Source organism: Cupressus sempervirens, chromosome 1 (genome assembly GCF_028749045.1).
Source record: "Cupressus sempervirens isolate cs-2001-9-10 chromosome 1, ASM2874904v1, whole genome shotgun sequence".
Classification (NCBI taxonomy): Eukaryota; Viridiplantae; Streptophyta; class Pinopsida; order Cupressales; family Cupressaceae; genus Cupressus; species Cupressus sempervirens.
The window spans coordinates 149,470,459-149,493,959 of record NC_143118.1 but is presented as its reverse complement, the minus strand read 5'-3'; positions in this window follow the sequence as shown (position 1 = coordinate 149,493,959).

Genomic DNA, 23,501 nt, shown 5'->3' with positions numbered 1-23,501 from the left:
GATTGAGCACCACTCCTTTAAGCCAAAATCCCTTGAACATGCAGAATTAAAAGCCAAATATGGATGCTCATGCATTAGTTGCATTGACTAATAAGTTGCACATATGTTCAATGGTGTTAAATTGACTAACCAATTTGAAACTATCTTGAGTATAGGATTTGACAATAATTTTTTGTAGAATTAAAAAAAAATAAATTGGATAACATGGAATGTCATCATATTTAGACAATGATTAGTTTGATATCAACCTAGATCAATTTCAATTTATATTCTATATAGTCATATCAAATATATGTTTTGCATAGTCACAATCCTCTTCAAAATTATATCATATTGTGTATTATTATTCACTATAAATATAAAAATGATACCATTATTTTCAAATGTTGAAGATGAGTCTATAATGTATTTAAAATACATTTTTGATAGTTACTAAACTAACTAAGTTATCCTTTGAAACTTGTGACAATAAAACATAAAATGTTTTATGTATTGGAAAGCCTTTTTATTAGCCTTGTCTTGATGATAAAGTATTGTGAGTGATATAATACTTCAAACATTATGCTAAGGTTTTATTGAGCACTATAAGAATAATTAATGACATGAAAATACATTTCATATATCTTGACATGTGATGTTGTGATTGTGATATAGTCATGTTCTGAAAGGATTTAGTTTCATTTTGGAATAATAGCCCAAAGTAATTAGGGCATGACCTAAAGTGAACAAATTATTCCAAGAAATATCATGATAGCTTTGAACTAGATACTAAAATTGACATAGAAGTGAGAAATGTGTTAGTTGTAAAAGAATTTTGAAACAGTGTGAAGATATTTTTGGAAAAAGTTTATCAGAATTTTTTTATAAAAGTTACAAATATTGTTAATCCATGTATTTTTATTTTGTGTTCCTCTATTAACAATTTCTTTATTTATAAAATATTCCATTTAAGCTTCTAGTTGGTTATTTTCTAATTTGATACCTTTTGTCTTTTCTAAGATGGGAAAAATTGGGTACCATTCAAATTGTTCATCATGGTCTCTAACCATCTATGCCATTATCTTTGGTTGGCTAGATAAACTCACGTGATAACCTTGTTTGGCCCATGGAGTCTCTTGAATGATTGCAAGCATGCACAGGTTAGAGTTTTACCAAGGTGAACTAAGAAAAAATGGATAGCAATATTCTGAGGCCCATACCTTGGAGCTCATGTGAGATATAAGTGAGTTGTGAGGTGTTAGTATCTACCACAATTTTTGGATACCCCACTTCTTTTTAATTTGGAAAATTGATATGAGTTTGTTTCAAAAATGTAATATTTCTTAGTTGAAAGGAGAAACATTGGGGGCCTTAGAAATCATTCATCATGACCTTCAACCACGTAGGGCATTACCACTAGGTTTTTAGGTAAATTCTAGTGACAATATTGTTTTTACCTTGGAGTATCTCTATCATTTTGAAGTAGACCAAACCAAAGTGTTCCTAAGGTACACTAGGATAAATTCAATAGTGATTTTTGGAGAGATATATCTCTAAGATGGTAAGGGGGATCACTAAATAGTTAAGTGCAAAAGGTCAATCTTAACAAGGCATACACCAACATATTTTTGTTTTTGGAGTTCCACTTGGTTTTTATTTGCTAATCCAATCTTGGTTGATGTGAAAATTTACACAATCATGAATATTTTAAACCATTCAATGTGGCTCTCAAAACTGTATTCCATTATCTCTAATTGGATAGGCAAATGCTAATGAGGACCTCATTTTTTCCATAAAGTATTGCTAACATAATAATACAGATTCAATGAAAGTGTTCCTAAGGTGCACTAAGCCAAATTGGTAGCATTTTGGAAGGTGATATATTGGGTTGTCTTAGATCATCATGTCAATGGAGATGATAAGGATGTTGTATGTTGAAATAAAAGTAAGAATAACTGAGAGGAGGGGTGAATTAGTTATCCAAGGTCTAGATGTATAAATAACACTTTTTGCAACTTAGTGAACCCATAAAAGATTATTCATCATGCATGCATCCATAAGATTATGCAATCACCTAAAACTTGTAGGTAACTATCAAATAAACTTGCAGAAATGTAAAGCATGAAACATAATCAATTCATCAACACACTAGACATGATGATTTATGTGGAAATCCAATTTGGGAAAAACCACGAATAACATGTTACTCCTTTTCACTCTTCTAAATTGATGCCCTGTGAAAGGCCAACCCTATCAAAGGTTATAATACACACTATTAAATGTGACCCTATTAAAGGATTTCAATCACCATATTAGAAATGAGCTTTGTTAGAGGATTTTAGACTATTCACTTAGAATGTCACCTAGTTAAAGGATTTACAAATGATTATTAGGTCAACCTTAATCCAAAGGATTTATCCTAGACTGATAAAATTGTTAGAGAGTAATAGTAAGGCTTGATTTGATACAACTTACAACTTCATTTGAAAATTATAGATCTCTATTTAGTCCTCAATTCTACTTGGCCTTCATTATTTGTAGCTATGATAGCTTGTTCACCCTTCAATAATTCATCTCCTTAAGCCTTCTTGCTTAAAATGCAATTGCAAACTCTTCTCTTAGGTCACTTGATGAAGAAAAACCCTTGAATCCTTTTCTTCCTTAGGTTCTCACACATGATAGCTTTGCTTCATGACTAGCCATTCCTATAAATAGGAAATTAAGATCTTTTGCCATTTAGTCTCCATCATCCAATTTAGGGTTTGGCTAGATTAGGTAGGATACAATGAATCTACTGCACATTCCATATCTCTTCTAGAAATTTCTCCTAGAATAATCTTTGAAATTTCCTAAAATGGTTCACCTTGAATTTTGTGCCACTTAGCTCCTTAACCTTATCTTCTACCTAGTTCACATAATTCAAGAAAACAAACTTGTTAGCTCAAATCCATCAAATTCATGATCTTTTTAAATAATGTAGTAGCATGACATTATCTTGCTTCTAATGCTCAACATATACTGCATTGTTCAGCATCCACTATGAAATTTCTTAGCATGAACTAAAGTTTACTAGTGCTCGACATCAACTAAAATTTACTCAACATCCACTATTCTACTTGACATATACTAGAATATACTTTTAATTGGCTCCAACTAATTTTCTACTCATCTTTTACTAACTTTTCTCAACAACTACTATCCACTTGGTCAAGCTTGGCAAACAAACTTTGTGTAACTTGTTCTTCTAAAATTTCTTAGTGTAACCAGACTTTGTAACCTTAAGTAGATTATCAATACATCATTTTATCACTATCTAAACTAATTCTTGTAGTTCATTATTTAATCATAACTCAACCTTTTCTCTAAGTGCTATTGTTACATTTTTTGATCAAATCTTCTTCATCAATCAAATAAGTGATAGTACTCAAATAGTAGGTTTGACATCAGTGTCAAAACAATGATTGAAGCATATTTTTCATACTTATATGTTCTAAAAAATCTCCCTCTTTCAAAAATCTCCTTCTTTGATTAGCTTCTTCAATCAACAATCTCACTCTTTGGCATTGATGGCAAACCAAACTAATCGACCAAATCAACCAGATGGTAAACACCTTGTTCAACCAAATTGACTAGGTTAAAATAGCAAGATGATACCAAAAAGAAAACTTGTATTGAAATCTCTCCCTCTATCAACAACTTCCATCTTTTGAATAGGTTACAAACACTTACTTATAACTCCCTTTGAGTTTCTTCTTATATCTCCCTCTTACTAGGTAGATGTTAGGATTTCTCTTTCTTTGCTCTCCTAATTCTCCCTCTTGAAAAAAATCTCTTCATATAGTCTTTCCCTCTTGATTAGTCAATCTCTCTTGATTAGTAAAACTCTCCCTCTTTGACAAAAATGTGAAAGACTTGTCATCTTTAACATGATAGATATAAACTTTTTTAATTTCTTCAATTTCTCCCTTTGTCACCTTTCTTGTGACTAATTTGAAGTTCTAGTTCTTTGATTACTTTAGTCAATTCCTAAAGAAAGATCCTCTACATCAATCTATAACATATGAACATCAACTTTTTTGATGCAGGGCACTCCTCTCGTTACTTAGATAGCCTTTGATAGGGATGTCACCCCTAATTTACCTCTTAGATACTCATGAGCATCCTTTGTTAATGCTTTTGTGAAGATATTAGCAATTTTCTCTTTTGTGTTAACATATTCCATCTTCACCTCTTTATCTTGAACTAACTCTCTCAAGTAATCTTGATTGCAATGTTCTTAGTCTTTGTGTGCATCAATGGATTCTTTGATATATTGATAACACTTGTATTGTTACAATAAAGTATCACTAGTTCTATGATCTCTTCCTTCATTCCTTTGAGTAGCTATTTGATCCATACAATATTTGTACAATTTACAACAACAAAAACATATTTAGCTTCAATAGTAGATTGTTAAGTGCAATTTTGTTTCTTGCTAGTCCATGAAACTAGCCTCTTGCCTAAGAAAAATGCTCCTCCACTAGTGCTCTTTCTATCACCAATGTTTCTAGCCCAATCAACATTAGTGGAGGCTCTTAATTCAAATTTCTCATTCTTCTTGTAGTATAGACCAAACTCTTCTATTCCTTTTAGATATCTCATTATTCTCTTTACAACCATCAAGTGATTCTTCCTAGTATTAGTGGAGAATCTTGCAACTATTCCTATAGATAATGCAATATCAAGTTTTTTATATACTGCATATTACAATTTACCAATCATAGACGTATACAATGTATGATTCATGTAAGCTAAATCATCATTCTTTGACAACTTGTGTCCTGCCACCATAGGTGTACTTACTAGTTTGAAATCCTCCAATCTAAAAAAATTTAGTATTTCCTTTACATGCTTTGACTGAGTGATGTATATACCATATTTCATCTGATATACTTGGAAACCCATAAAGAACTTGATCTCTCCAAACAAAGACATCTAAATCCTTGCTTCATCTAATTTACAAAATCCTTACATAAAGCATCTTGTCCTCCAAATATGATATCATCAACAAAAATTTTAGATAACAAAATACCTTTGCTTTTCTCTATCTTCATGTACAAATTATTGTTATCATTAGTCTTTTCAAATCAAATCTTCACAAGATAATTATGAAGTCTCTCATACCATGCCCTTGGTGCTTGTTTCAAACCATATGGAGCCTTGTGTAGTCTACATACTATGTTCTTATTGTTAACATCAAAAAAAACTTCTGGCTATTCTATGTAAATTTCTTCTTCTAATATGCCATTTAGAAATGTAGATTTAACATCAATTTGATAAACATTAAAACCTTTATATGTAGAATAAGAAAGTAAAGTTCTTACTCCTTCCAATCTAGCTATAGGAGTGAATTTCTCTCCATAGTCAATTCCTTCTTCTTGTGCATATCTCTTGCAAACTAATCTTCCTTTGTTCCTTGTCCCTCCACCATTTTCATCTAGCTTGTTTCTAAATACCCATTTTGTGCCAATCACATTTTTATCTTATGGTCTAGGAACTAGACTCCATGTTTTTCTTCTCTCTATTTGTTCAATCTCTTCTTTTGTGACTTTACTCCAGTCAACATCTTCTAATGCATCTCTCACAAATTTGGGTTCCTTGATATTCAACAAACACACATTATTTCTCAACCTATTTTTTGTCATCAGTCTAGTATCTTTATCTCCAATTATTTGTGCAATAGGATGATGTATTTTGACATACTTATACAATCTAGGTTCATCTCTTATTTCTTAATTTTTTCTTTCAACTTTTGAATCACTGTGTGCATCTCTATTAGGTAGTTTGACATCTCTTTAATGTACACTAATCATAGAATCAAAATGTGCTTCCACTTCATAGTGCAACTCAACATTTGAATGTAGCTTGGTTTGCAGCATCTTCATCTGCAAGCATACCTTCATAAAAGTATATAAATGATTTGAATTCTTTTGGTTCTTTCATAGGTTCAACCTCATATACTTCTGTATATTCATCAAAGTTCATATTTTCACTTTCTACAATTTTGTTCATGTTAGTATTTAAACACTTATAAGCTTTACTTCTTGTAAAGTATCTTAAGAATATACCTTCATTACTTTTTGCATCAAATTTACCATTCCTAAATTTTTTAGGAATGTAACATTTACTTCCAAATACCTTAAAATATTTTGCATTAGATGAGTATTCATACCAGAGTTCAAAAGGTGTTGAATGAGTACCTTTCTTGATTTGTACATGATTCAAGGTATAGAGAGTTGTACTTATAGCTTCTCTCTAGTATTTCAAAGCAACGTTCTTCTCCATCATGACTATTCTAGCATAGTCCCTTATAGATATGTTCCTCCTTTCAACTATTCCATTTTGTGGAGGGGTTCTAGGTGTATATGTCTACCTTTTGATTCCTCTATCATTACATAACATCTCAAAGTCATTTGATGTGAATTCTCCTTTGTTATATCTCAAACACTTTAGACTTTTACCTATTTCCTTCTCAACTCTTGCTAGGTACCACTTAAATATTTGGAAAGCATCAAATTTTTATTTCAAAAATATAACTATCATCATTCTAGAATAGTCATCAATAAGCAACATAATGTACTTATCTCCTTTGTAGCTTTGCACATCAATTGGACCACACAAGTTAGTATGAAAAATCTCTAGTATTACTTTAGAGATATAAGTTTTACTCTTAAAACTTGACTTTGTCATTTTTCCTAACTAACATTGTTTGCACATTACATTATCAGGCTTCTTCAACTTAGGAAAACCTATAACTTTTCTCATGTTACTGATACTAACTAGGTTATCAAAATTGACATGACATAACCTTTTGTGCCACAACCACACATCACCATATTTTATAAGAAGACAAGTAGCATCTTCTATATCAAGATAGAATAGATTGCTCCTAGTCTAGTCATCCTTTCCATTCAATTTCCCATTAATGTAATCTATCTTAGCAATCTTGTTTTCAAACTCAACCTTACATCCCAAATTATTCAATTGTGACACAATCGAGAAATTATAGTTAAGTCCTTCAACATAGTAAGCATTGTCACATAAAATGTTATTTGTGAGTTTGATAGAATCTTTTCCTTTTATCAAACATGGTGCATCATTAAACAATCTTACACTATTTCCATCATAAAAATTTAGGGTAATGAACTTACTTTTGTCTCTAGTCATGTGATGTGAACACCCACTATCAATGATCCATCTATCATTTTTGTTCACTCAAGTCACAAGTGTAGTTGCCTCATCTTGATTAGATTCATCCTTCATTGCAACATACACCACTTCATCATCATGTTCATTAGATTCATCTTTTTTTTCCTCTTTAGCAATTTAGCATGAATTTTTTCCTTTGTCTCTATAGTCCTTGCTATCTTCATCTCTTCTACTCTTGTATTTGTCACCATATCTATACTTCTTCTTCTCTGGACATCTAACAACAATATGACCAACCTTATTCCAATTGAAACAAATGATAGGTAATTTACCTTTGAACTTTCCTTTAACTTTGTGGAATCTTCTTTCTAGTAGTGCTTCAAGCTATTCTACATCCCTCTCATCTATATCATTGTCACTAGACACATACTTCTTCTTTTTCTTCTCTTCAGGTTCCTTTAATGATACCTTAGCTTTAAAATAATATTTAATACTTTTAGGTTTATAATTATCAAAGTTAGATAGCCCAAAATCAGTGAGTCTACCTACTAGACCTTCAAGTGATAGATCATTCCCTAGTATACATCTCAGTTCTTGAATTGTAGAAACTCTAATAGCATATATAGGTGGTAGTGTTCTTAAGACTTTACTTAGCATAGTGTCATCATCTAATTTACTAGTAGCTCCTCTTATTGCATTAACAACTTATTTTATACTAGCAACATATTGAGCACTATTTGCACCTTCTTCCATTCCCATATCATCAAACTTACCTCTAGGACTTTCACCTTTGGCTCTTATAACATTTGTATCTCCTCCATAGATTGTGGTTAGGGCATCCCACATTTTCTTTACACTATCAAGACCTTTGATATCATTAAATTTAGTATATCTTAAGGTAGAGGAAATCTCAAGAATTTATTGGTTATGTTCTTTCTTCTTTCTCATATCCTTAGTAGTTGGAGCACTAGTAGGATTATCATGCTCAATAAAAATGGTAGATTGTGCATTATCTCCAAGTCCTCCAAGGTGTAGCTTCATCAAAATTTTCCATGTAGGAAATTTATCCCTATTAAGCCTTGGTACTTCTCTTTTTGACATCTTGATCATTGTGCTTCTAGTACCTTCAAACTAGTCCTCTTAAGCAGATGGCTCTGATACCAATTGTTTGAATATTTTTGAATAATTGGGAGGGTGAACCAGTTATCCAAGGTCTAGATGTATAAATAAAACTATTCATAGCTTAGTGTAGGACTAAAAAATGGACTAATGTCTAACATACTATGAGAAAATCACAAACTCAATAAACATATATTGACACCCTCTAGTCTACCATGAAAGCCAAATAAACAAAGAAAGAAATACAATGTTGAAAGCCCCCTCTTTCATTCTTAGCTCCCATGTCCTTCTTTCTTCTCCATGTGATATAGCTCCAATTGCCTATTGTGCACACAATTTGGAAGTAAAGCCTATGGTAATGATAATGCTATGAGAATAATAGAAGATGTTATTTTAGCTTGAGAGGAAAAATGACTAAGAACTTAGGGACTTGAAGGACTTAAGACTTAGGGAATAAAAATGAGAGGAAGAATGCTCATTTTATAATCAACACAAAAGATGACAGCATTGGACTTGTTACCTTGGATATGTGACTTTGCAAGAGATTCCTTTGAGAATCCATGATGCATATGACACAAGATGCCAAATGTAGGATTGTACAATGCTTGGAAGTCAAACATGACTAAAAATGGAAGAGGATCTATGACATGTCATGTGACATCTGAAACCCACTTAAAGCCAAGAATCTAAGGGATAAGAGTATATGGATTATAGAATATCTTAGCCAAGTGTAAATGGAGAATCCATAGTGTATTATGCCCATGTGTCATGATGATGTCAATATTATGTAGAATATTTGAATTAAAAATCTATTATTCCACACAAATAGAAATTAGTAAAAATGGAATTAATGGTGGAAAATATGACTTAGGAAATTACAAATTTCTATGGTTTGTGAATGATGAATCAATTAATTAATAAAATATCAATTAATTGAGGATGTTAATTAGGAAGAATAATTAGTGAAATGATATAGGATTAAATTATGGGTTATTTAATCCTATTGAGAAAATTAGTAGATGATTGGCCAATTTAATTTGATAAATATGACAATATCCTTTGATGAAAATGAGATGATTATTAAAATCAATTGGGATGATGGTAGGTTAACTAACATTGTAAAATGCTACAAGATTGATAAATAACATTGACAAAAACTATCAATGTTATTAAATGGTTGAAAATGCTATGATCTAAGAGACTCAATAATGTCAAAGATCAGATGATGCAAATGACAACTTGACCTAGCATTGTGATCCATGAAAATACTAAGGTTAGATTGATAAGATTTGATAGATTAATAGGTTTCCAAGGCACCAAAAGCCACAATGATTCCTAGGATTGGACAAATGATAATAGATTTGGGATGTTTGACATGGTCTAGGTTGATCTAGACTAATTTTGACTTATTATGAGTTGACTTGTGGTGATTCCAAGTTGGTTTGATATAATTTTGAGTGATTTTGAGTTGATTTGAAATGATTTTGAGTTGATTTGATTCAGAGTTGAAATGCAAAGTTATTGCCTTTGGAGTGCAACATAGGGGTTACAATCATAGTTCTGGGCATCTTATTGCCCCAAGTGCACCCAAAATGTACCCAAGTGCACCCAATGTGCACTTGGTAAGCCCAAGTACACTATGATAGTACCAAGTACACCCTAGGCACACTTGAGAAGCCCAAGTGTGCTTTAAAAGTGTAGACTATACCCCATAAGGCTTCGAGGGCCAAAATTAGCCTGACTAGGATTGGAATGACCTAAAACTTTGTGTGCATACCCAAAATGATGGAAATATGTCATGACATGGGTAAAATAAGTTACACATAGTCAAATTTGGTCAATCTTGGTAAAAAAAAAGTTAGACTAAGGCTGGACTAGGTGGAAAGCTATAGAAGGTTGACAGACAGTGTATAATGATGCAAGAATGTAGGATGAAGGAGGAAGACGATTTCGTGTACTAGAATACATGATCATGGTGGTGGATGAAGAGCTTAGTGATAGAAGACAAAGGAGGTGAGATGATTACTAGTTAGATTTATTTGAATACTTTTGTTTTTAGAAAGTACACTATATGTCAAATGGAGCTTTGTTTTGATATGGCAAATAGAATGCAACCCATCATGGCATAAAGGGCCAAAGTACAAATAGAAACCTTTTGCATAAAAAATCACGATGCAAATAGAAAATGACCTTGTCTTTCTTGAGGCATATATACATGTCATAGACTCTCAAAGGTATATTGTAATAGATATAAAATAAAAGATGACCATGAACCATCCCGACCACTCTCATAGTTTAGTTTATATCATCAAGTGGCATAGGAAAATGATTATAAAAAAAACCAAAGCAAAGATAAATCAATCGCTAAACAAAATGAACTAATAGCTATTCTTGTCCATTATTAATTTCCTTTTATTGTTTTAGGTTTTCAAATACTGTTTGATAGGTTGATCACATGATAACTCTGATTGTTGATTCAGGTTGATAAGGACAAAGTGATATGTTAGATTGATTGTCGATTTACATTGCTCAGATAGTGTGATTGTCTTGAAAGTCTATTGAATTGAGTTTTAGTCTATGAAAGTGCTAGTGTTTATGAAAAAAGAGGGTGATCATATACAAGGTTTATTATAAAAATTTTATGGGTTTTGTAGTTTTTAGGGTTTTTGAGGATATTTGATGTTTTTGTGTGATTGGTTGCTTCACAAAATTTTACAATTTTTAGTGTATACTTTAGGATGTTTTATGATGTTTAGGGATTTTTTCAAGGCATTGTACAATTTTTAATGATTATTTTAGGATGTTTTATGATTTTTAGTGATTATTTTAGGATCATATTTGAATTTGTAGGATTTTTTCAAGATCATAAATTATTTTAAATGTTAGCTCCAATATGATATGTGATAAGTCCAATGGATAAGATGTGCTTAGGGGCATGCCCCTAGTTCAAGTTCAAATTCATGCATTGTGTAGGTGATATGCCCCTAGACAAGATGCAAATTATGTACAAAGGCCAATAATAGAGTATATACAAACTAGTGACACTTGGGTAAGATAATAATGGACATTAACCATCTCATGATCCATGATAAGGGGCTAGGGATGTCTTGAAATATGGAGGATATGATTAGAGAATGACAAAAGTGAAAAAACTAGATGGGATCTTGATAGATGGCAGAGCAACAACTGATTGTACATCGTGCCTGTTTGCCAAGTTTTCACCATGGTACTTGTCCAAAACACCTATTTGCCAGGTTTTCACTTGTGGAATTTTTTTTTCTCTTGACTCAAATTTTCATGCCAGGACTCCTATTTGCCAAATTTTCATCAAGGCATCCATTTTTCATGAACTTTTTCATTTTTTTCATGACTTTTTGCTATTAATTTTTCTTTTTTGGACTTTTAGATGGAATCAAGAATGTTGCTAACAAATGTTGAGAAGAAATATCTTGTTGGTGTTGCTAGATGATAATCTCTGGACCCACAACTGACCATTACTACATAGGATTCATTATGAGTCTATAGGTAAAATCAAACCATTGGGAAGGCCTTGACATATACCATCATGCATCATATGTAAGATAGTGTCTGATTCTTGCAAATCAAGGCATTTGAGGATAAATGGGTCAATGAATATGTTGTGTGGGATGTCACTGATGATGACATGCTCAAAGTCTTGCTGGATAGGGGTTGTATTTTGGTTATCAGACAAGTTAGGTAGTAGAATTGGGGGATAAAAAATTGGATATAAGGAAGGATTGGGAGGAGTGAGACCAATGACCTTCCACATGAAAGCTGATTGAGAGAGCTCAAAAAGGCTTTGTGGTATGTTGAACATTGGAACAATTATATTCATGGCATCATCTTGTTTACCTTGTATCCTTGGAAGCTACTTAGCTTTTGATTTTTCATGGTCTAACGGTGCATTTTAGTTTTCACCAAGAGACCTACTTTTATCATTTTTTTCTTTTTTTTCTTTGCAATTAGATGGTGGAGTTGGCTCCCCAAAATATGCCAACATGTTCACTTTAGGAGAAATTGCTTCTTTATGATCACCAATTTTAATGCCTTCATAGATTTCAAAGTCTGTTGTGAGAGCATCATCATTTTTGAATTGATAAAAAATCAGTGGTCCATGTTGGTCCCAATCCAAAAGTTTAGGATAACTTGAGGGGATGTCATCATCAATGTTGAATGGGCTTTGGTTGAAGGTATATACATGGATATCTGATTCAGTGGTATAATTGGGGTCATGCTTAGGAGTTGGAGGATTGTTGGTTTTAGGTTGGATATCCTTAGATTCCTTTTCATCATTCAAAACATCTATAGTCTTACATGTAGCTACCATAGTACTAAGATGACCTACTCATAATGGTCTAAATCAAAGCCCCAAAATAGGAGGTCATCTTTTTATAGTGATAGTTTTAATTATTCCTTGCTTTTGACATCCAAGACCACTATAGCCATCATAGCATTGTTTCTACATGATAGTAAACCCAAGTCCATACTTGCTAGGAGATATCAAAGTGGGTTTTTGTTCTTCTTTTTCTTTCTCAATACATATAGATTTATTCTAATTGATAAAAGTGGAATTTTGTGTACTGATCGTAGAGGGTTGGTCTTGTAATAGTTGTGATTTACCATAACATTAGGGAGAAAGTGGTGACTCCCTAATGTGGGATACTTCGGACATAAAGTATTTTCCACACACTTTGTCTTTAATCTTTAGCTTTTTCTTGTCCTTTCTGAGGAGTATATCAGCATCCACATACTTAGAGGAATCTGTGGGTTGTGGGTTGCTAGGACTTGGAATGTAGTAGCATCTCTTAGATTAGCACAAAACTAGAAAGGATCTAGATTTTTAGGGATGGTAACCTCCTCATTATTATAGGAAAACTTTAGACATTGATGATATGTAGAGGGCACTAATTTTATAGCATGAAGCCAAGGGTGTCCTAGTATCATGTTGCAATTCATTTCTATATCTAGGACCTCGAATAATGTGTCTTTAGTAGATGGACCAACTCTAATGGGTAATATGATGATGCCCTTATAGAAGAATTCTCCATTATCATAGGCTTTTATTTTGAATTTACAAGAGCTATCCACATCATCCTTAGAGTAGTTTAGCCCCTTGATAACTTTAAGAGTATAGATGTTCAGTCCTAGTCCTTCATCTATCAAGACTCTTCTGAACTTGGCATCATGGATAAAGATTTTGAGATGAAGGGGATCATTGTGCTTGGGTTTTTCCTTAGGAATATCCTAAGGGGAAAAGGTGATATGCTATGATGTAGATAGGTTCCCAAACATGGCCTAGAATTGGGTAACATTGATGTTATCTAGTACTACTAACTCTTTAAGGGTTAGATCGAAGATCTTTTGATGTTGGTGAGATGCATGCAATAGATCTAAGATGGATATTTGAATAGGGGACTTGCTGAGCTATTCAACAAGGCTATAAATAGATGAATTAGAAGCATTAAGTCTACTAGGGGTGTAGGTCTAGTAGGGGTAGTAGGTCTAGAAAGAGCTCTAGGTAGTGTGATTTTTGTATGGAGTCTAGTGATAGCACAATGAGGTCTTCAACCTTTAAGGTGAATGTGGATACATGGGAATCAAATTCATTAAAATAGCTGATGGTGTAGTCATCTCTAGTATAGGTGTAATTCACATTGGTTTATGAGTTTGAGTTTGAACTAGAGACCTTCTCTATGTTGTGGTTACCCAAAGGATCTTTAAAAATAGTGTGATTAGAGTTGGATGCTAGTAGTGATGAATCAACTATGATCACACCATCATCAATAAGGTCTTGTATTGCATGTTTTAGCTGGAAAAATGATGAGGTTTTATGTCCTTTGGTGTGATGTCACTCATAGAATTTTTCATTGTCCCACCAAGAAGCTTTACTTAGTGGCTTATCTTTGATTGGGGGTAATTATAGGAAGTAATTACTAAGTAATTATTCAAGTGCAGTCTCAAGATGTATCCCCATTGGCATGAATTTTCTATCTTTGGTTCTAGGATGTCTTCAAGGTCCATCCTACAAAGAAGTGTTAAATTTCTATTGTGGAGGTGGTGTTTGATTGGGAGTTTGTCAATTTTTAAGGTTCACACCTTTTAAAGTTAGTTAAGTTTGTGCTATGCTAATTGTTTGTGCATCCACAATGCCATCATTAGTCACATTCTTATTTTTGAAGAAAATTTTTTCCTTGTCATTAGATGAGTTAGTTTTTGTATTTTCTTTGTTCATCTTGAGGATTCCTTTATGGATAACAACATCTTAAATATTGGATCCTTTTTTCATCAGTTTGGAAATGGTGCTTGGACTTTTGATCTTGAGTTCATACATTAAGTTGGGGACTAGGCTTTCAATACATAGGTTAACTTGTTATTATTCAAGAATGTTTAATGAGCATTGATCAACTAAGCTTCTCCAATATAGTAAGAATGTGATAAATGGTTCTCCTATCTTCAATTTAGTTGAGCACAAATTAGAAAGTGTCACCTCTGTTGATATATGATTGAAAAGATCATTTGAGTAGAAAGATTGTTATTGTTGAAGAAGTGTTTTCAATCATTATTTTGTCACTGATGTCAAACCTACTATATTCTAGTAAGACAATTGCTTATATGTTTGAAGCACCATCACTTAGTTGATTGATGAAGAGGATTTGATCAAGATGTAACAAAAGTACCTAGAGGAAAGGTTGAGTTATGATTATGTATTGAGCTACAAGAATTAGTTAAGATAGTGATAACATAATGTATTGATGATCTACTTAAGGTTACAAAATGTTTGACTACACTTAGAAAGTTTATATGAAAAAGGTTGGATAAAGTTCATTTGCTAAGCTTGATCAAGTTGATAGAAGGTGCTGAGTAAAGTTAGTGCAAGTTGAGCAAAAAGTTAGTTGGAGTTGAGTGAAAGCATTTTCTAGTAGATGCTGAGAAAACTAATATGTATCAAGCAAGTTAGTACATGTTGAGTGATTTTTAGTATGTGCCAAGCACCAATAAAATTTAGTTGATGCTGAGTGATTTTACAGTTGATGTCGAGTAACACAGTATGTGCCAAGCATCAGTAAATTGATAATGTCAAGTTACTACATTATAAAAAAGATCAAAAATTTGTCAAATAAAGCTGACAAGTTTATTTTCTTAGAGCTTGTAAATCTGGAGAAAGATAAGATTGATGAGCTGGAGCCACAAAATCTTATGTAAACCATTTTTGAGGCAAATTCAAATGGTATTTTAGAAGTTTCTAAAGAAGACAAGATATGGGGTAGATACATTGTATCCTAGCAAATCCATCGAAAACTCTAATTGTTGAGATGGATAATGAGTGTGAAAAAGAGTTCTAATTTCCTATATGTAGGGATTTATTTTCATGAAGCAAAGTCAATTAGAGGTCAGAGAGATTTTGGATGCAAAAATTTGACAAGGTGAAGGAAGAGGGTTTGCTTCATCAAGTGACCCAAGAAGAGAAGCCTATAATGGAGAGCTAAGAAAGAAGGCTAAATAAGAATGAATGCTTGAAGGGTGAATAAGCTATTAGAACTATAAAGACTAGAAGCCAAGAAAATTTGAGGACTAAATAGTGATCTATAATTTACAAGTAAGGTTGTCAATTATATCAGATCAAAATTTTCTATTACTCTTTAACAATTTTATCAAATTAGGGAAAAATCCTTTGGAGAAAGGTTGACTTAACAGTCATTGGAAAATTCTTTAACATGGTGGCATTACAAGTGAGTGGCCTAAAGTCCTCTAATAAGGCTCATTTTTAACAAGGTGATTGAAATCCCTTAATCAGGTCACATTTAACAATGTGTGTTGTAACTTTTAACAAGGTTGGCCTTTAATAGGCCTTTAAATCATTATGTCAAGTGTATTGATGTATGTGTTGTGTTTTATGCTTTACATTTTGGCTTGTTAGTTTAACATTAACATATTACTTTTGGTTTACACACAATAAATGCATGCATGGTTAGGAATCTTAAATGGATTCACTAAATTGTGAAAAAGTTTTATTTTTGACATCTTGACCTTGATTAACTGATTCAACCCCCCTCTTAGTTAATCTAATAGAATTTCAAAAACCTCATTCATAATGTTGAAGGAAAAGTGGAAGATGAATTTGTCTACTAGATCTGACCAAGATTTGATAGTATTGGGAAGTTTGAGTACCATTCAAGTGTAGGCCCACCTAGAGAACTAGCAAACAATCTCATGAGATAGGTGGGCTCATCATTGAGTTTAGTACAAGAGGCACAAAATTCCTTGATGTGATCAATGGGATTGCCTTTTCCTCAGTATTTTTCAAATCTTGGAGCCTCAAAGTGTTTTGGGAATGGAGGCATATATAGAATTTTATCAAATGGATTAGAATGTAAGTCCTTTTCTGTATACAGAGCCTATTCTTCTAGACTCCCAATGCCTTGATTTGTTTGGAAAGTTGTTTGAATTGTTGTAATAAATCTTCATTAGGGTTTCACATGATAGTTTTCTCTTCAAGTCTTTTTTCTCTTTAAGTAGATCATTTTCTATGGTGAGGACTATCTCTACTTAGTTTTGACATCTCCATGTTTGAAGAATTAGGTGATATGTCACTAGGTGGTGGAGGTATGGTAGTATCTTAAAGACAAAAGGGTCTTGGTTGTGGTACATGTTGGGGTACTTGTTGTGGTATTTGTTGTGGTACTTGTTGTGGTATTGATTGTGATTATTGTACCATGTGTTGTTTTGCATCACTTATTGTGGTAGTTGTGCTATTTGTTGTGGTTTTTGTTGAGATACCTCTATTAGTTGCATGTGAAACCATGTATGTGATTGTTTTTGTATAGGTATTTGTGGCACATTCTATTGTTGCAAAAAGTGTTGTTGATATGAAATTTTTTTCTCAAGGCATCTTTGGTATTCCAACTATTGTTTGAGTTTCTCTTGTTTTTTAGCAAAAATTTCTTGTTGTTGTTAGAATTTTTGTTGTTACATTGCATGTAAGTCAAGTGGGTTTACATTGTATTGCGTGCTAGGGATGTTGGATGCTTGCACCACTTGAGGTTGTTGTTGTGGTTGATGTTGCTATTGATATGTCAAATGTGTGTTGGAAACATTAAGTCCTTGTACTACTGTAGGTTGATGTTGTTGGGGGGGTTGGTTATGTCCTTAAGAATTGATCATCATGTTTGTGTTATTGTTCTGGTAGCTTTGTGTGTTAGAGGTTTCTCCTTGGGACATCATAAAGACTTGACAATGTGACATATTCCTTTTGGGAATGGGTGTAATGTCAATAAGAATTTTCCTTTGTACATCAATAGGGATTTTTGCAATTGATGTTTCACATGGTGTACTCATGGGAGGATCCATAGCATTTAATGTCATAACATTCGATAGAGTTCGGAGCAAAGGTGCACTTTGTTGATTTTCCTCCAAAGAAGGTATGCTTGGCATCACTAGAGTACATGTCCATTTAGGCACATTTTGTTGTTGCATCATGTAATTGAGATCAAGTTTTAGCATCCTTTTGAGATATTTAGGAAGAGTCTTGTTTCCCTTTATTGGTTTTGAATCATAAAATAAGGGATTAATGTTGATGTGTTCAAATGTACTTTGGAGGATTTTGATGGTTGATTATTAATAGGACCTTATAGGTGCCATTATTTTGTTTGAAAAATATAAAGGTTATTTTCCCTTATCTAAGTCCAAATTAATGATGGGTTGTATGTTTCTAAGTTTTGAATTGTTTGGTGTTTGGACTTAGGTCCCTCCAAATTTGGGTTGAATTTGACAATTTCTTGGGCTACCAAGACTTTAAAGTTCTTTTAGAAGGTTTTGTCTTGACATGCACTAGCCATTTCTTCATCTATGATGCCATAATTCGTGTCAAAGTCATCACTTAAGTGTATAGTACCTTGCTATGTGTTTGATATGTTAGTGTTGAAGGTACTTGTGTTGGGTTCGTTAAATTTGAAGGAGTGTGTTTGTTCATCCTTAGGTGTGGTTGGCACACTTCCACCTCTAGGTGGTATCGGTAAAAATATGGGTTCTAAGTTAGGACTCCATTAAACTATACCATGTGTAGGGGAGGTTTTTGAAGAAAACCTCACAATAGGTGCATTGTTTAGGGTTTGTTGTTTCATCTTGATTATGGTGATCTTGCTAATATATGCTTAAGAGGTCCACAAGTAATGGTTGTGATGCCTTAATTTGGTCTTTGTCAAATTTTGGTTGGGTTTTCTTGCTCTTCTTTTGTCTTGGATTTGGTTTTGGCTATGTTGGTACCTCAAAAAATAAGGGTTGATAAACTTCTTTAGGTCTTTGAGCTGATTGTGTCCTAGTGAGTGCTGGCATGATAACTAAGGATGTAGATATAGTGGAGGAAAACCTAAATGGACTCCTTGCCTCCCAAGTGTGCACCTAAAATACCAACTATTCTCAGATAGAACCAAGTGCACCCTTGGTGCACTTGGGGCCTTGAAGGTAAGTAGTTGGTAAGTATAAGGTATGCAATTGGAAAACAACGGTGTTAGGGTGACAAAAATGCATAAAGTGAATGATTTGAGTGTTTTTGAGTGCTTTCTAAGGTTTTGAGATGCAATTCAAGCCATGGAAGTGTAGATTAGGGCTATGGAACCTAGAATGATATCCATAATTTCCAAGTGTGCTCTAAAACTACCAACTGCACACTAAAACTACCAATTGTACACCTGAAGTGTGAAGTTGGTAAAATAGGGCAAAACTTGGAAATCTAGAAGTTGGTATGCAAGATATGAGTTTTTTTGGGTTTTAGGTGTGTAGGGATGTGATGAAACCTAAGAAGGTGCAAAATTAACTAGGGTTTTGATATGCAAGGTGAAAATGTCCTAGGGAAACTATGCAAATGAAAATGTGAATGACATTTTGGAATTTGATTAAAGGAGATGAAAATGACTCTATGGTATACAAAATGAAGGCTAGGGTTGGATATTGGACTTGGTAATGATGTTGGAAGTTGATGTATGCAAGGTGGAATATGAAAGGGATGGTGTTATAAGGTTGATAATGATGTTTGGACTATGCAAAATGAGGATAAGTGATTAGGAAGACAAGTTGGTTGATAGACAAGTTGATAGTGGAAAAGATGCTAGGGTTTCAAACAATGCAAGATGAGTGAGATATACCACTAGGGTAAGTCAAAATGATGTTTAGGGAGAATAGGAATATGATAATGCTAATGAAAATGGTGTCCAAAAGGTTTTGAATTTAGGTGAAATCTTTGAAAGGTATTAACCCAAGAGTTTAACGTTATGACAATATACTTTGGATCTTGACCATAAAGAGACAAAAGTGAAAAGATCAAAATGACAAAGTCAAATCCATCTTGACATAGATAGATTTTGACCAAATAAAATGATAAAATAAAGTGATAAAATGACCATGGTAAAGATCCATTATCCATTGAGACAATGAAATACTCTAAGGTCCATACTTTTGTTTAGACTTTTGACTAAATTCAAAGGTTTTGGGTTCAAAATGATGTTTAGGAAGCTCAAAATGATGGTTATGCTCATCAAATATTCAATATGAAAAGGTCCTATGATGTAAAATGATGTTTGGGGTGAAGAATGAAGTTTTGGGTTTTGTTCATACTGAGGACCTATAGAGGCTCTTGGATGTAGTTTTAGGGTCCCAAAATGTAGTTTGGAGGCTTAAAATGGTATTATTGGTCACCAAGTGCATCATGATAACACAAAGTGTACTCCAAAAACACAAACTACACATATGGCTCACTTAGAGCTATTTTGTGTGTACTTGGTAGTTTCATGGCATAGTAGGGAGGCTAGGTTGGATGTTTGCTGAATCTGAGTTGGGTGGTCACAAAGTTGCTATATTAAAGAGCTAGGATGCTAAGGTTAATGTTAGGATTGAATATAGATGTATATTGAAGGTTATGACCTAAGGAATGAAGCCCTAAGTGAATAAAATGAGGCTTAGGAGATGCAAAATGTAGATAAAGACATGCTAAGATAAGGGGCCTATCCAGGCACCCAAGGGCACTAATGAAGTCTAAAAATACTATTTCGAAGCCCAAATTAGGTTCCTAGACTACCAAGTGCACTCATATAGTACCAAATACACCCATGGTGTAGTCAGGGATAGAGCACAATTGGTTGTTTTAGAGCATAATTGGGAAGCTATGCTGAAACTGAGGTAATTTTGGGGTTCTGGGGTTTCCAGGTTGATGTTCTAGAGAGCCAAAACGTAGAGGATAGTGCTAAGAGTAGGGTGAAGGCTTAGAATAATGTTTGGGACACCTATAATTATGGTTAAAGTGTACAATATGGAGGTTGGACAATGCAAGAATGCTAATGAGAGATGCAAAGTGCAGATTTTGGGGTCGTAATACAAAGACTAAGGGATGCAAACTAGACCCTAATGGATGCAATATGAAAGATAAGGGATGCACAATGAAGACTAGTAGGATGAAAAATGAAGCCTAGATGATGAAAGTATGAGACTCAAACTATGGTGAATGCAAGTGGGTGTTATGCAAAGATGAAACCTAAGTTATGCCAAGAACTTCTAGGAATGTAGTCTTCCATGTTTTCAAAGTTTTGAAGGTTTTGGAACAAAGTTTGAAAAGTTTGACAAAGGTTGTAATGTTTTGATAATGTTTGAAGTTTTGACAAGGTTTCAATAGTATCCAAGTTGTAAATTTTCAAGTTGTCTTTTATCTTGATTAATTTTTTACACACATGCAAGACAAAATAAGACAAGAATAGCTATTATTAAAGTGAAAAGACACACCACAACCTAGGCTTTAGGATTGTATCCACTAAATTCCTACTTGAACCAAGTTTAGCCATGCTTATCTAGAGTAGACAACTAAGAATCTTGGCACGACAAGCTCCCCTAATATAATGCACTCACTTCTTGAGGCTACCAAGATCTTCTTCCCAAGGGGCATGAATTCCCAAGGGACTATTATCTCTACTAAGGATTGCGAGAATGTAGGATGTCTTCATAGGCAAGGGTGACCCCTTGAGCCAATGGATAGAAAGGATTTTGGCCATTAAAACAAGGTTTTTAGTAAGGGCATTTTTTTTCTACAAGTGAATGATAAACTTTTGTAGAAGGTCTTCCAGCCTAGAGAATTGGGGTTTGACACACCACAAGGGTATTGGGGGAGAGCTATCACATAGCAATACCATCAAAAAGGCATTAACTGTGTTGAGTTTTATATAGCAGCTAGAAAGTTGACTTGGCTTTAACTCATTACTACTTTGAATTTTTCCCTTGGCATATCTAATATTAGATATCTTGGTCCAAGGTTGGCTTCTCTATAGAAGTCACACAGATTTCTCTTACACCCAAAATCCATCAATTGTGAGGGGAGAGGATATGTCCATGTAACTCCTAGGATTTTAAACACTATAGAGATGCCAAGAAGAGTAAATTTTTTTAATTTTATGCACCAAATGAAGTATTATTTAATCTAGGAAATCCACACATATGGTTTTAACAAGTACATAGGGTCTTCAACAATGTCTTGCAAAAAAGAATTAGTAGTTTTTAATGATTAGCCTTTTTCCAATGGTCACGATAGGTTGTAAATAGACTATCAATAATACAAAAACATCTAATATAGGTCCTAGTAGTAAGAAAAAATCCTAGATGTAGATTCTGAGTGAAATATGTGCTTTCTATGAACCAATTGTGCACTGATAGAGCAGATTGTGCCCTAGAAGGCCAGAATGGCTCAGGATGCCCCCAAGTGTGCTAAAATAGTGCTAACTACACTCATGGTGCACTTGGGGCCCAAAAGGGTGCACTTGGTAGTTTTTGGGTGTAGTTGGGAGACTAGATGGAGACTATAGGGAATTTGGCCCTAAACAATAGCCAGGAACTAAAACTTTGAACTCTAATCTCCCAAGTGTGCTCAAATAGTATAAACTACACCCATGGTGTAGTTGGGGTCTAGAAGGGTGTAGTTGGTGACTTTGGAATAGAGGATGGGGGATATGGTGGCTCCTAGGCCCCTAAAACTACCTCCTAGGGCTCCAAAGTGTGCCCTAACAGAGCAGAGTGCACCCTAGGATAGCAAGCCAAAAAAATGCATAAAATAAGAGCATATAACCATGTCACTAGACCACCTAATTAATCTAGATGTGATAAGGAAGTGAAGATAATAATTATACCCTTCCAAGTGAGCTCCTTCCTTGCTCCTACAAGCACAAATACAAGAAACCAAAGTTAGTTAAGCATGTTTCACATTGGGTCCACCAATTGTAGGACTAGAAAATGGGATAATGTATAACATACTATGAGAAAATCACAAACTCAATAAACATACATTGAAACCCTCTAGTCTACCATGAAAGCCAAATAAATAAAGAATGAAACACAATGTTAAAAAACCCCCTCTTTCATTTGTAGCTCACATGTCCTTCTTTCTTATTCATGTGATATAGCTCCAATTGCCTATAGTACACACAATTTGGAAGCAAAGCCTATGGTGATGATAATGCTATGAGAATACTAGAAGATGTTTTTGATAAGGTAAACAGGTTTTAAGGGGTCCTGAAACCCATAAGTTTAACAACAAGAAAGGCTGAAAATAAGCGAAAAAACGCCCAGCCAGAACATAATCCTTACAGCTGAAAATAAGCCCAAAGGCCCAGCCCGAAACAGCTGCCCACTAAAAAGGCCAGAGAACCAACCAGAAAAACAGAGACCGGAAAAAAATCCAAAGCCAAGAGAAACAAAAACCAAAGGACAGAGACCAAACCTAGCAGACTACTTCTCCATCTCGAGCATGGTCTGGGCAGCTTCGACGCACTCTTGTTGCTCTTCTACCTTATGATCCTGGGCGTTCGTCAAATCCTGCTCCATAGTGCTGTCCTTGGCTTTATCCACATCCAGCCTATCTTTGTCTTTGTTCTGTTTATCATCTTCCTCCATCTGGTTCCTGTCTTTGAGATTATCCAAGAGAGAGAGGATGTTGTTGTTGATCGAAGCGAGGAGGGAGATCATTTGACTAGCCAGGTTGTGATTGTAGTTCTCAATATTTTTTACTCTCCTCTCCATCAAAGTCTCCCAGCTGTTCCAGTCGCCTTGGCTTTCAGCACCTGTCTTGCTCTTGATTTTTTCCATTTGGGAAACCCTATCTCTGACATCCTCAAGCTCATGGAAAAGCCATTTAATTGATCTGAAGTTGTCGATCATGCTATTGC